Genomic DNA, 14,979 nt, shown 5'->3' with positions numbered 1-14,979 from the left:
TTTTTTAATCAGTCCTAGAGTTTACATAAGGGACAGATTTGCTGCTACCATGGACTTAAGGGCAAAAGAGATGTGGTCCTTCAAGTGGAAAGCAGCTTCATTTGTGGGACTCTGCAGTTAGGGGGAAATGGCTAACGGCTCCTCTTGTCTAGTATACTGGAAGGGCAAACATTACAGTGAGGAACTAAATGTGGAAGCAGAGCCATCATGTGATAATCTGGGTGTGCAGGGGCTTTTTAGGATGGAGGGGATGGATTAGCCTGGAGTCATCCAGAGAAGGAAAGACGAGGCCACACAATCACTGCAGTATGGAGACCAGACAGACAGAGTGGCTCATGAATTCTGGGAAACAATGAGAAAGTTTGGTTCCAAGACAGCTCAGCCATACAATGATGGGGGTAGAGCTAATTCAGGGGGAAGCTCAGTATTGTATGAAGAGATCAAATATTTAGGACTACTCTGAATCCACTGGCATTCAACATACAGCTTCCTAAGCAAACAGTGAATTGGTAGGTAATAATATATCTCTAACAACTTGTTTCTCTAAGGAAGTCCATAGAATTAAATGGTTTGATCTAGTTTTACTGTTCTAGAGTGGTGGCAATGTTCTTTAAGTGGCAGTGAAAAACTAAAACACTGTGACATTCTGATTCATGCAAGAATCATACTACTTTACCTAACCTGTATCAAAAAAGAAAAAAATTGTCCAAATATCGATAGCTCTTCAGCCAATTATATGTGATATGGCTTTTGAAAAACTTCATTCACAATGGGAAATCTGAAACAGTGTTGGAAACAGACATTAATTTTGTTAAGTAACTTGAAAACAGTTTAGATTAGTTAGCATTCAGCTGCCATTAGCAAATGAAAGAGATTGAAACCAAATTCTACACTGAAAATATTAAACATAATTCCACAAACTCTAGAATCTAAATCCTGATTTAAATAGAAATGTACATGTAATATATGCTGCCCTGCCTTGCTGAAACAGTGGCTGTGTACACAAATTCAAATAACCTGAAAGAATTATCTTGGGTTTGTTCTGGTAGAAAAATTTATCCAGAGCCATGTGTACAGATATTTGACTCCCTGATGAATCAAGAGCTTGCAGTGGTAACATTGTGCAGCAGGGAGCAGGCCCTATGCACACATCACAGTTACATTGCAGACTCCCTCAGTCTGCCTGGACACAGAAGGCAGCAGTGCATAGGACAGCCCTGATTGGAACATGGTCAGTCTGTGTTTCCCTGCAGCACAATGTGGGGATTGTGAAGGAGCTATGTTCTTCTCCTTGTTAGAGCAGCAAAGTCCTGGGAGCAACATACTGTTTCCCAAAGGGGAAAGGGGAAAATATTGGAGGACTACGTTCTCTCTTGAGAGAAGCCAGTAGCCATTTGCTTTCCAAAGTTATTCTTCCCCAAGAATAGCTGTTTTTACTCTGGGAGAAAAACCCTTAATATCTGTTCAGTTGTGGTTTTTCATGGATGAGCAGCACGTTTAAGACTGAAATTCATTTCACATCAAATTGGAATTACGATCTATGTAGGTGAGGTGTACATGGGTTGCAAAAGCAAATCCCTTAGACCAATGCAACCCCCTTCTACCACAATTTCAATAGGCTTTCTGGCTGCGATGCTGGTTCAAGAACTTTTGTACTATATGTGTAGCCAAATACGGCACATACCTATATTAAGGCCCAACCTATCGCTTCAACTCAGCTTGTTTCCATTTCATTGGAAACCAGTGTCCCCTTCATGTATACTTCCTATGTGGCTTCTCCATTTTCCAGCTCAGCCGTAATTGATTGTAGCTGGAGGAGGGTCTTTTGCTGGCTTTCAACATTATCTCTGCGTTTCATTCTCATTTTAATTAAGTAAATTCTAATGGAAATAATCCAGGAAAATACCACTCAGAATGTGCTGATTTATATCAGCATCTACCATTTACATAAGACAAGAAGATCAGAAAATTAGAACAACAGGTTCCTTTTTATATTTAGGGTCCTCTTGTTCCTCTTGAAATCTATGAAGAACTCCCTTTTCATTTTGGTGAAAGATCTTAGTATTGGCTCATGAAAGAGACAGGTAATCATCCCAAGGCTAGAAATGAATGGAACATGTTTGTCTTTTTGAGGAACACAGATAAGTAGGGATCTCTCTAAACCATGTATGAACTGCCTCCTGCAGCAGCTCCTTTAATTATTTTCATTTTGCCATTTGCCTTCCCCTCCACCCCCTGATTAGAAAAGAGGCCTACTTGGCTGAACCATTTGCTGCTCATCATCATTGACTGTCCCTGAAATTGAAGATGATGTCTGACAGGGTGGGAATTAATGGTGATTTTTAAGTTGGCTGAGGAGTCCAATTCATGTTCTTCAAGTTTTTCCACAGATATGACAAGTGTTGCCTTGGGGGAGATACAGCTGTTGGCTAATATGTTGTGAAATTTTCTTCCTCCTCTGCCATTTCTCAGCTTCCTGAGCAAGACGGTTCTCTTCAAAGTGTGCTGTAGCTTGATATATGGTGCAGCACCATTGAGACCTGTCACCAGCCAGCACTTCCCAATTTGTAGGGTTGATGCCACCCTTCTTAAGGCATGCTTTCATGCTTGCAATGCTTTCTCTGTCTTCCATGGGTCCTCTTACAAGACTAAGTTGAGAGAAGAAGACTTGCTTTGGGAGATAAGCGTTAGCCAACCACACACAGTGACCAACCCAGTAGAGTTGATGTTTCATAATTTTTGCCTCAATGCTGGTTTTGTTAGCTGCAAAGAGGATGCTGCAATTAGTGCAGTGATCTTCCCATCTGATGCAAAAAATCTTCCTGAGGCAACGCTGATGGAGCCATTCCAGGTACTTAAGATGGCTTTGATGCGTCATCCACATCTCACACCCATAGAGGAGCATAGGGATAACCACTGCATTGAAGACCAGGATCTTAGTTTCCATCTGCATATCTCAGTAAGCAAAGACAAGGCAAAACAGCTTTCTGAAGGGGCAAGGGCCTTGGTGTGGCGGGCCTTACGGCCATGCTTAGTTTAGAACCTCACCTCAGATCTGTTCACCAGGGGAGACTCTAGCAGGAGTACAAGATTCAAGATGACATAGCTCTGAGGGTCGTTGGAGCACATAGGCCTCTCCATCACAAAAAGGTTACAGTCCTAGGAGAGGGTGGAAGTATATCCCTAAATCACAACAGCAACAATAGTCAATATAAACAATATAAAAATAGTCCTCACTAGTTAGTGGTACATACCCTTAACATGTCACTCTAATGTTAATTGAAAAGGACAATGAAATTTAACTTAAAAATTAAACTTCACTACACACAAGCATTTTAAATGGGGGGTTGTGTTTTAGTTTTAAGCATTTAATAATCATTTGCAGTTGCTGAACATATTCAGATATGGTGTAACTCACAGTTGACAGTATTACATACAAAACCTTTCCTATTGAATGAACAACTCACTGTATAGGAGAGGTTTCTTGTTTAATATATATTAAGCTGTAGGTCATCAAGACCCCTATGTTCAGCATAAAATTCCCTACATATCATCCACATTTCTATCATTTATTCATTCCAATTTAAGGCACCGTGTGATAATAGCTGTCATTTTCCTTTGCGTGTGCCTGAAAGAGGTTGACAGAATCTAAATAATACAACACATACCATGAGCAGTAGATATTTCTAACTGCGTTCCACCATTTTTAAAAGATGGCATTACTTCCAGAAGCCACAAAGGACTGCAATCATCTGGTATATTCTGATAATTACTTTCAGAAGGAGTTCTTGGCACCAGCACCAAGTTCTTCAGTTCAGCTATATCAGTTAGACAAACTGTCACTGCATATAGATTAACAGGGCCACTGAGGAGAGGTAGAAGAGTATGTTCAGACTTGAAAGGTTAGAATGTCACTTCCAGTTGAAATTCAGCCTGGCCTTATCCTAGACCAATTAGTATTTTCCCCAATTCACCTCATTCCTTCCCTATGGAATGAAATTTAGACTGAAGTCTGACCTTGAGCACAAGAGGAAGCACAGAAAGTCTCTCTCTCCGCTGTACATACTCTAGTTCCTCTTTAAATATGTACATATTATGATCAGAAATATAAAGGATATTAATTATACATGAAAAACCAAAAGTAATGGTATAAAACAAGACTGTATATAGCCACAAGATTGCTGTGCAGCAGGATGAGAGCACACAGGCTGTGAAACCTGACCGAATATGTTGCCCTGATGCTCTGGGGACTGCAGGGATAACTCCTTCTGTATTCTTCTGAGGGTGCAAAACCAATATGGTAAAAAGATGGAGCCATAGCTCTAGTGCTTCCCCAAGCAGGCCTTTAGCATTGTTGTCTGGCCTTCTAGATGGGAACTAAAATGCAAAGTAATAAAAAACAGGTAACTCTGGCATAAGCAAGCTCCCTGGGTCACCCTGGGTGCATCCACACATGCAAGCACATGCACTTGCAGCAGCTCAAATAGAAGTGGTGCAAAACTGAGCCAGGGCTTTTTGCCTCAGCACACGTGCTTGGACAGGCACTTTGTTGTGAAGCAAATTGTGCCACATGGGGCAAAATAACCTCACCTGGCTGCTCCTGGATCTGCAGCCAGGGGGAGCTAGAGCCTGGGGCCAGTACCTGTACATGTGTTGATGTGTACTTTTTGCTTTATTCACACATGATGGGGGTGCGATGGGGGGAAGTGGTGTCTGCAGGAAGGGGGTGAGAAAGAGTGTGGGGGAAGGCAGGTGGGTGTGTGGATGTGTATGGAGGGGTGTGGGTTGGTCTGTGGGTAAGTGTGGGGCAATTCCGGGGGGGCTGTGGGTGTGGGGGACCCCCACAGGGCCCCAGTTCACCCCTGGAGGACCACAGCCCCTATCCCCCACAAGGCTCCAGTCCCCCTGCCCAGGGTCCCAGGCACCCTGGAGGGCCCTACCCCCACCCAGGTTCCCAGCTCCACCCTGGAGGGCCCCAGCTCCCCCAGCCAGTGCCTGTAACTGACCTCTCATAGCAGCAGTGGGGGGACCATGTGCCAAGCCCAGTCGGGTCCTGCTGGCCCTGGGCTCCTCCTGCCACCCAGCCAGGCCAGTCTCATGGTGGCAGGACCCAGCATGACACTTGGGGACCAGATGCCGGGCCCAGCCGGGTCCTGCCACCTGGCCGGGACGGGCCCATGGTGACAAACATTGAATATCTAGAACAGTGGTGTTCAACCTCTTTAGACTTAAAGAACTCCTTGACAGACTCAAAGTACCCTTTGGAAAATGCCAGATCTTACTTTTCACTCATTTTTTGATTACAGAAAATAACAAAATAGTTCTTCTGTTGCAAAGAACTGAGAAAAACTTCAACAGGTCAGAATGGCTTTGGCACTATGGACTCCTCTTTGAAGTCCCTGGTTTTATTTTGTGAATCATGTTTATACACCTAACAATGCTACCATTGCTTATTAGCACCCTGCAGCACTCTTAAAAGGATTTCAAGGCACCCCAGAATTACTCATCTAGAAACTATATACACAATTCAAAGGCAGACCAAAAAAAGGCTAACAGGATATATCAACAAGTTATGGCATGGACTTTTACTGCTCTAACCCTCAGCCTTTCACCCCACTTAGTAGGGTGCTACGAACATGAACTGTCTCCTGGCTACTGATACATCTATATGAATTCCTTTGTATTAAAACAAGGAAACACTAAACAGTAGTCACAAGAAAGGGGCAGGAATTTATTCACCACAGCACCACAACTGTCTGCACGCACCTGTTATTACCAGAAAGGGATGAGTCCCTATAAGAGAACTACCCTCCCTTACCCAATCAGGATAACAGCCCGAGATGCACAGAGAGAAGGTACCATACAATCCAGACATCCTCATAGGCATCATGCTTCTGTTAAAAGGTTCCCCACCATATGCTAATGACTCTTGAGAGGACTGGCTAGTTGGTCTGGTTCTGAATTGTGTTCTTAACTGATTCTTAAGAGATCTTGAAAGACATTTGGGGGATGGTTAATATGAGACAGAAAAAAAAAAGTAGTTTGATTTCTGAAGCCCAGATGTGTCAATACCGGAAGTTCTCTTTCTTATGCATGTACATAATAGAGAATTGCAGAGAACCCGAAATAGCCTTGGCAATGCATAGGGAGTGCACGGGTGTACATGCACCCCCTGAGAGTGCTGGTGCACCCCCTGATCAGCCATGCTCACCACTTAGGCAATGTGTGGGAGCACCAGTGCCCGCCCTGCAAGCACCAGCCGATTGCTTCAGCCACTCCCAGAAGCAGCTGCAGCCACTTCCAGAAACGGCCACAGCAATCAACCAGGGGAAACTCTCCCTGGGCAGTGAGATTGGCTGTGGGGGGCCCCGGGCAGTGAGATCAGCCATGGAGGGACCCCACCCTGGTCAGCAGCACTGGTCGCAGGGGGTACATGTGCCCCCCTAACTAAGGCAGCACCAGTTACCCACGCGAATTAGCCAACTTATAATTACAAGATTTTCTTCTACTCTCACTCTCTACTACTTTACCGTGGTGCATGTATATATTGCACCTGAATGCATGTAGGTGTATTCTGATAGCCCCTTCCTAGAAGGGCTTTGTATGAGGAAGTCAACAGCACTGGATTTCCTCCTGATTTCAAGAAAAGTTATATTTACTTATACCAGGTCTAAGTTCGTTCCCATGCACCTAATTCTGATGCTACCAAAAATAAATTTTATACCATTATAACTCTACTGAGCCTAGTAAAGTTGCACCTAATTTGTGACAGTCTTATTGAGTAGAGGGCAGGATAGATTTGCACCTTATAGACTAACTGAAGTAGACACATAGCACAAATTTTTGTGATGCTAACTTCATCAGATGCTGTGATGGTATTACTGAGGTCCGAATGGGATCACCATGTCCAGACATGGTTTCAAAGTAGGTTCCATTATCAAAGACAGCAAACTCCCCAGGCTATGGACTTAAGCACTAAATGTTCAACACTTACTGAAATATATCTATGTTGTTATTCTTTTTATCTCTTAGTGATTTGTATTCCCAGGTTATCATGACCCTCATCATGAATTAAAACAAACCTAGAAAGAAGTTTTCCAAGGAACAAACACATGATAATATTTGATCAAAAGAATGCTGATTAAAATGTAGTCATTAAAAAAAAAGAATTTATATTTGTCACATGATCTTTTTTGGTTTGTGATATAAAATGGAATAAAAAAAGCTCTTGGGGTTTTGAAAAATATTTTTGGTTCAAGACTTGTACTAAAAATATTAGAAAATTCAATCAATAATCCTTTTTTGTGAAGATCAGCATACAAAATGAGCAAGAGAGATCAACACAGTGGGTGGCCGAGTGAAGAGCTGAAGGCTGTCAGTTTTGTCTGCTGACAAGAACAAAAATCTAGGGAAGACAAAGCATATATTTTGATGCCAATCCCCATGTAGCTTTCTTACAATGCTTTTGGTTTTCTTTATGAGAAGTAAACCATGCCCTCATACTTTTGTCCCATGACACATGTTAAACCTCCTGGAACAGCTTAAGTTGCTAATATACACTGATGGGTATTGACTTATTCCTAACCTCTCAAGAAAAAGATCTAAGCATCAAAGTGGAACATTCAACAGGCTGCAAGCAATCAACAAGGCAAATAAACTGTTACTACACCAATAATGGAAAAGAAAATGTGGAAAACACTCTTCTACATGGCAAATCCTTTGGAACCCACCCAATAAAGTTAGCTTCGCCCCACAAAAGCTTGTGCTATATCTGTCTATCCATCCATACACATACGCACGCACGCGCGCGCACACACACACACACACTGGCTAATCTATAACATGCAACGCTACTCTTTTTTCTGCCTGTTCACAGAGTCAGTCCCTGCACCCAGCTGCTGTTGTCACAGCACAGACCCAACCCCTGGCACCCTAGAAGGGAACATCCATTCTGGTGCCGTGGCTTAGTGTCATGCTTGCCCACTTTATGGGCAAGCTCCCTCCCCATATCAAATGGGAGCTCACATGCCTTAATAAGTAAATGTGTGGTATATTATCCCTCTCATTCTTCTGTTGACTACTTTCATTTGGGACCTGACTGAAGGCAGTTGGAGCCTGATAATGATGCTATAAAGTTTAGGTACAGCTTGCATGGCATCAATTGTATGAAACCCATTACACTGGCTCTCAACCTACCCCCTCTCCCCCCCCATCACATTTTGACCTCGTCACCTTGGTAATATCCTCCAATAATATTGGTTATGTTTATAGAATTGTGGAGCCAAGGCCTTGAGGGAAAAAGGGAAACTGGAAAAAAAAGGGCCCTAGAAGAGCTCACATTATACACAGACAGAGAGGGTTTCTATTCTCCTCTGCAACTGAACCTCAGTTGTAAAAATAGAATGAATATATAATATATATAAAATTAAAGAACTGGCAAAGTCTGCTCTGAACTGGAAGGCACACACAATAGAATTGGTACAAGCCCTTCACGTCTCCTATTGCAGCTGCTTTTCCTTCAATGTCATGAGGTCTAATACTAGAAAGAGTTGTTACATCAGAGGCTTTTTTTTCCTCTCTTCTTGACCTTGCTCCTGCTAATGCAGTAGGACAAAGAACTACAGAATGACTTGTTCTCACAGTAGTGGTATTGAAGAAAGATAGCATTTCTCCATTTTCCTTCTCTCCCTCTTCTTCAGCCCCTATTCTATATATCCACATTTAGATTTTAGAGTGTTAGCAATGTTGTAAGCAGGCACTCTTGCCCTTCTCCCCCCGCCCAACCCCTACCCTGATTAAACCACTACCTAGTGAAATTTTACCCTTGATCCTTAAACAACAAAAACTATGATAAACCTGTTGATGAACCTGATGAGACCCCAATGAGATGTGGCTTAAACCCTGAACTTGAGCCTAATACTGCAGTGTACTGTGCTAAGGCTGTCTTCACTAGAAGTACCACAAGTTATCTACATCCAAGTTAGCTGTTCAGAAAGAATAAGATAACAGACTCCACCCTACCCTGCAGCATGACTAAAAATGCCTTATTAATTTGAATCAATAAGATTAAAAAGATATAGAGCGTGTAGCAAAGTAACTGAAATAGGAAGTAGCTATGGCAAAATTTACAGCCAATGGGATCAGTGCTGAGCCAGTTAAGTCTGTGCAGGTTGTTTTCAAGGGACACTTCTATTCCATTCAGCATGCTTACAAAACACTAGCTAACCTACCTGATTTCTGGTGTGAATATTTGTAGCTGTGCTTTCAAAAGCCACTTTCCAAGAATACAATATAGTATCACCTTAAAATTCACTCTTTGAGAAAACATTCCTTGCAATAAATTCCCATCTTAAAGTATCTGCAGAAGGCAAATGAGAAAAGGTCCTGAAACATAGCCTAGCAATTTAAAAAAAAAAACTGGAACAAAGGCTCATCAATCAATTTTGAACTATTTGCTGAGGTCTATTAAGCACTCTTCATCAGTACTGCTCAGTGCAATCTATATTCCTGCCCCTGTGAGTATTAGCCTCCTACAGTACCGTAGCAAGCTGCCATTAGTAGACAAGTCCCTTTCCACAACTGGTACTGCAAAACTACATCCATTCATTTCACAAAGCCAGCTTACTTCACAAAGCCAGCTGGGGGGTGGAGTAGGGAGGGGACAATGCTTAAGTTTTCACACAACCCAGGTTCATTTCTTCTCAGACCTATACTCTTTATCTCTCTCTGTCTCTGAAAGAAACTCTCAAGGGGGTTAAAGGGACAATAACCCAGTCAGCAGATCTTCTCCCATTTGTTCTTTAATCAAAGGGAGGATGTCACATTCTTCTATCTGCTACACACCTGTAGACGTCCAACCTTTTAGGTTAAGTGGGCAGGCCCTTGATGAATTTTAGACTAAGGTATATGTTAGAAAAATAAGCAGTTGGAGTAATTTTATTTGGGAACCTTTGTCTTACCAATGCGCAATTCCCATTACCACTAACAGAGGAGAGAAGAAACTACTTAATAGGGCTGTGTGACGTTTCAGTCGCTGATTCAATTCGGCAGAGATTCAGCCTGATTTGGTGGCCAAATCTCCAAATCCAAATTGAATCAGGAAACCTTTTAGTCTCTCCGAATTGAATTGGAACCCTCCAAATCAATTCTGAGAGATTTGGAAAGATTTGACAATTCAGACATAGACACAGTTTTAAATGTTTTTTCCACATACCTCAAGGTACCAGGCAGTTCGTGAATGCTGAAATGCTGGGGTGAATGGAGCATCCCATTGGAGCACGGGGGGGAGGGCGCTCCCCAGTGCGCTCAGAAGCAGACACAGAAGCAGACTAGAAGCACTTCTGGTCCACTTCCAGGGCTGCTGGGGAGCACACGGAGGCCCTCCCCCATGCCCTTCTGGCTCAGTGACTAGTGCCTCCTGGGTCTGGAGGGGCACCCAGTGTCCCCTTGCAGCTGATCGCCAAGCCAAGAGGGGGTGGTATGGTGGGGCCCCGTGCACTCAGCAGCAGACCTTGACATATGTGGAAAAAACATTTAAACATTTAAAGCTGTGTCTATGCCCAAATCACTGGTTCTCCAAATCAGCATTGAATCTTCAGATTTGGATTCAGCTGAATCAAAGCGGGGACAGTGATCTGAATCAACAAATCTAATCACTGTCCCTGATTCAGGCTGAATCCGAATTGAATACAGCCCATTTCACACACCCCTACTACTTATAGAGTATACTCGTTGGACTATCTCCCAACTATTCCCTGGTTACTTGCAATATTATTTGAAACTCTACACCTTTCCCATTTTCATGCACTATAGTGTTCACTATGCTCTTCAAGCAGTGGACCACTCTCTTTTATTGGATGGGACCCAGAGAATGGTAGGTGTAATAACACTCAAAGGAAAAATTAAATGCATTGCAAAGTCTTGGAGTTCTATTTGGTTTTCCCTCTCTGTACATGGCTTATATTATGGCATCATGTATCTCTCATGATTTTTCAGACATTTATCCTCATCACACCCCTGTGAGATAGGAAAGTTCTTACAAACTTGTCGAACCAAGTCAAAGAGATTAAATTCGAACTAGAATCTCAGGCTAACAGGTGAATCATTGATTTACCATTCTTTTACTTCAAGACTCACTACATCTCAGTAAGCAACTTTAGGAAAAGGACATTGTCCCCTTGTTTCCAACTTATAAGGTAGCAGCTCATTTCATAGGCAGGCTTCCTTAGCACTTTTGGCAAGAAGCTCACCAGTTCGGTGGTACCCATGACCCTGATCTGTGGCCTAACCAGCCACTAACAGTAAGCCCTCACTGGTGCGTTCTAAGGCCCCAAGCTCTGTAGGCCAACCCTGAAATAATCACGCATAATTTTTTTTTCCATACTTTTCTTGCTGAAAAAGTAAAAAAATGCAAGGCAGGGTTTCCTCATCCTTTCCTAGACTTTTGTCTTTTTTTCCCAATTTTTAGAGGGAAAACAATTAATAAGTAATAAATTATTTTCCCCCTAACTTTCTCTCCCATAGTTTTACCTTTTTAATGGAAAAAATGGTGAAGGGAAAGTCAAAGTGGGAGAAAAGAAAGGAACCCATACCCTTAAATTACATAAGTTTAATTTTCAAAACAAACCCCCAATTTTTTATTCTATCAGTAGCAAAATGAAAAATGGTTTGTTTTAAAATTTCTCATGATTTCTTTCCAAAAAGCATTACAAAAATAATGGTTTGTTTGAGGGTTTTTTCCTTTAAAACATGTCTACTCTGGTTATCAGGGAAATAAGGGATTTAAATGAAGCTATAATAGGAGAGTTTATGCTTTTTGCGACTACTCTTCATAGAGCTTTTCAAGTCTCTTTGCAAAAAGACAAACACTAAATGTGTTCAGTCAAATGTACAAATACAAAATAGTTCTTCCTAGCTAATTAGAACAAGAAAACAAGGAAAGGACCTCAGGATTAAATGGATCAACAGTGAAATGCTGTTCCAAAAAAGGTAATTGTACACTGAGACATATAACAGAAGTGTCATATGCACACTAAGTGATTCTTCCACTCTCTTCACCTAGACTACCTCATCAGTTTGGGGCAGCACACTTCAAGAAAGATGTGGATTCATTGGAAAAAACTCTAGAGGAGAGCACCAAAAATGATCAAAGTTCTAAAAAAATATGGAATCACAAGAAAGGTCTTGTTTGGGATTATTTACCCTTGAGAAGAGACAACAGAGAGGTGATTTGATGACATTCTTCAGATACAAAAAGGGCTGTTATAAAGATGATGGCAATGAATTGCCCTTTGAGTTCACATGGTAAAGGATAAATTTAACAAGAAAATTTAGGTTTGATACTAGAGCGAATTTTCTAATTATGGGGGTAATTACTACTGGAACAGATTATCTAAAGAAGCCATGTAATCTGTTACTGGAATTTTTTAAGTACAGGTTATCCCTTCAGCCCCCTCCCCTGCAATCCCAACCTCACATCTTTTGAGCAGGGTGGGGACTAGATGACCTTAGGAGGTCACTTGGAGCCCTATTTTTCTATTATTTGGCAGGGTTGTAGAGGGATGGTGGGGAGGGTTAATCAAAGCAGTGCCTCCTGCATAATTTCCAAAAAAGAGCTTGGCCATTGAAGGATTCAGGAACCCAAAGAACAATAAGCAAGCTTATCATTTGGCATCATGATAAGCTCTTTGGTTAATTCAAAGCTAATCTTGCTGATTTCACACTATCCTCTTCTGATATATTTCACTAAAGAGTTTCCTTGATAGTCTGAAGAAGAAGAAAAAATGAACACCAGTATTGGGTCATGTTGTGAAAAAATGATTACCTAGTAAATAAAAACTGCAGAAACATAGTGTACATTTATTTAATGACCCAATTTCAAAAGTTCCAGTTAACATAACCCTAGTGTAACAAAGTGATTTGCTTAACATTTCAAACAGGTGGTTTCTTCTTTTTTCATTTTCCTCTAGAGTACAATAATACCTCTTCATTCTTTTTGTGTTAATACTTTTGCTTCACACACATTTTTTGCCAGGCCCAAAAGATTTCAATCAAGAAATGATTGATAATGAAGGTTAAACAAAACATTCAGACATTGAGGTACCGAATGTTCGGATTCAGTCTGGCCATTGTATACCATTTCAGTGGTTTAAAGGGGAGATAGAAGGTCTCGGCAGCCTTCACTCCTCTATATGGCCCACCCCTGTACTAGACTACTGGTATGTGAAACTAGCACAGGTGCCACATTATATCTGTTTATCCTTTAAAGAGAAACAGACATTTTTAATCCACTCAGCTTGACACTCTTGACTTTTTTATTTTTCTGGTAGACATTCACACATAACATCTTGAATGCTTGCATCTTGATTTTCCAAAGTTGAAAGCGTGAATAATAATGTTACCACCAAACTGAAACCAGAGAAGGAAAACAATAGAGATGAATCCAAAGAATGTTATGCAAACATTTCACCCACGCACAAGAAGTTTGCCCTGGTGTCATATCAATAATAAATATGTATAGGCTCTACAATGAGCAGAACACAGAGTTGCAACATTTCTTGTAATAATTTTGTACTACTGGCATTTCAAGGCTCACAGTTCCCTGTCAAGATATGTCTATTGAAAAAGCCAGGATTCTAAGACAGAAGTTACTTACCAAAAGCTTTCTTCCTTTGTCTATGTGACATTGCATGACACTAACCCATATTAATTCCCATTTAACTAAATACATCTGTTAGTATATTTTTGTAAAGAGTCAAGATCAGTCAAAGCATTGGTAGGTAATCTTTTATTTTTGTTTCATAATGTCTAAATAAATAAAAGCTTCATCAACATAAGAATGGGAAAGATCATTTTTAAAGCCGTGTTCCAATGTATTTGACTCTCTCTCTTTGTTGTGCCTGGTTTCTACAAATTTACTAAAATAAAAACTAATGCTTAGTCTGGCCTCATCCTTTAAGTGAAATAAAGTGAAGTTAAAAATGATACAAGCATGTCTGGACAAAAACAAACTCAGGATGGAAAGTCCCCTGGATTTGCTAAGAGAATAAATCACCATGAGATTGCTCATCAGATTTCAAGCCAAAGAAGCTCTTAACTAGATTAGAGAAAACTATTTTTGGCCATTTGGACCTATGACTCAGCCAAACCTCCAGACAAAAATTTAACAGCAATGCCAAAATTAGGGGAAAAAACAGAAACACCCCCAAAAATAAATGTGGTGTCTTCTAAGCAAGAACAAAAGCCAAAAGCACTGTGCATCTAAATGCAGCCAGGCAACAACAATTACACAATACTGAGTTCTTCTCTAGTATTTTCCATGCGTGTAACTCAAAGCGCATTAAAACATACAACATGTTAAGAAGCCTCCATATTTGCTCACATGACACTGCAACTGAAAGGAACCTGTTTCTGCCCAGAATCCCTCAAACAGGCAAGCCCAGAATTGCAGTTCTTGTCTTCCCTTAGCAAAAAGACTGTCTCACATGGCTCCAATTTGCCCCCACAAAACAGAAAAGAAATGGACAAAGTGGACCATTTTCTTTTCTTCACATTGGTCAGGCATGGCACAGAATCCAGATACACCCTTATTTAAATGCCCTACCACTGGGCACATTCTTCTGTCCATTTGGGATCCCAGGGGACCATTCTGACTCTCATTGTGCCTGCTTGAACGGGACAACTCGGTTGCTCAACCATCACCCCATAAAATAAAGCAGTTCTAAACGGACACTAACAGACTTTGTATTATTGTTGCCTTCTTCTACATGGATTAACTGAAACAGAGAGGTTAAATGACTTTCCCCAGCATCATTCACAAAGTCAATGGCAAACCTAAACTCAGATTTCATGACTCCCAATCCTATGCATCAGCCGTTACTCTGAGCTTCTTCATTAACTAGAAATAAGATGAGAATGGAAGCCTGTGGGAAGTCATACACAACTGAACTCAGGACTGATGTAAAGTCACCTGAGTAATAA

The sequence above is a fragment of the Crocodylus siamensis genome, chromosome 1 (assembly GCF_052110815.1).
Source record: "Crocodylus siamensis isolate JL-2025a chromosome 1, ASM5211081v1, whole genome shotgun sequence".
Taxonomy (NCBI): domain Eukaryota; kingdom Metazoa; phylum Chordata; order Crocodylia; family Crocodylidae; genus Crocodylus; species Crocodylus siamensis.
The sequence above is the reverse complement of the archived record's forward strand: the minus strand, read 5'-3'. Positions refer to the sequence as shown.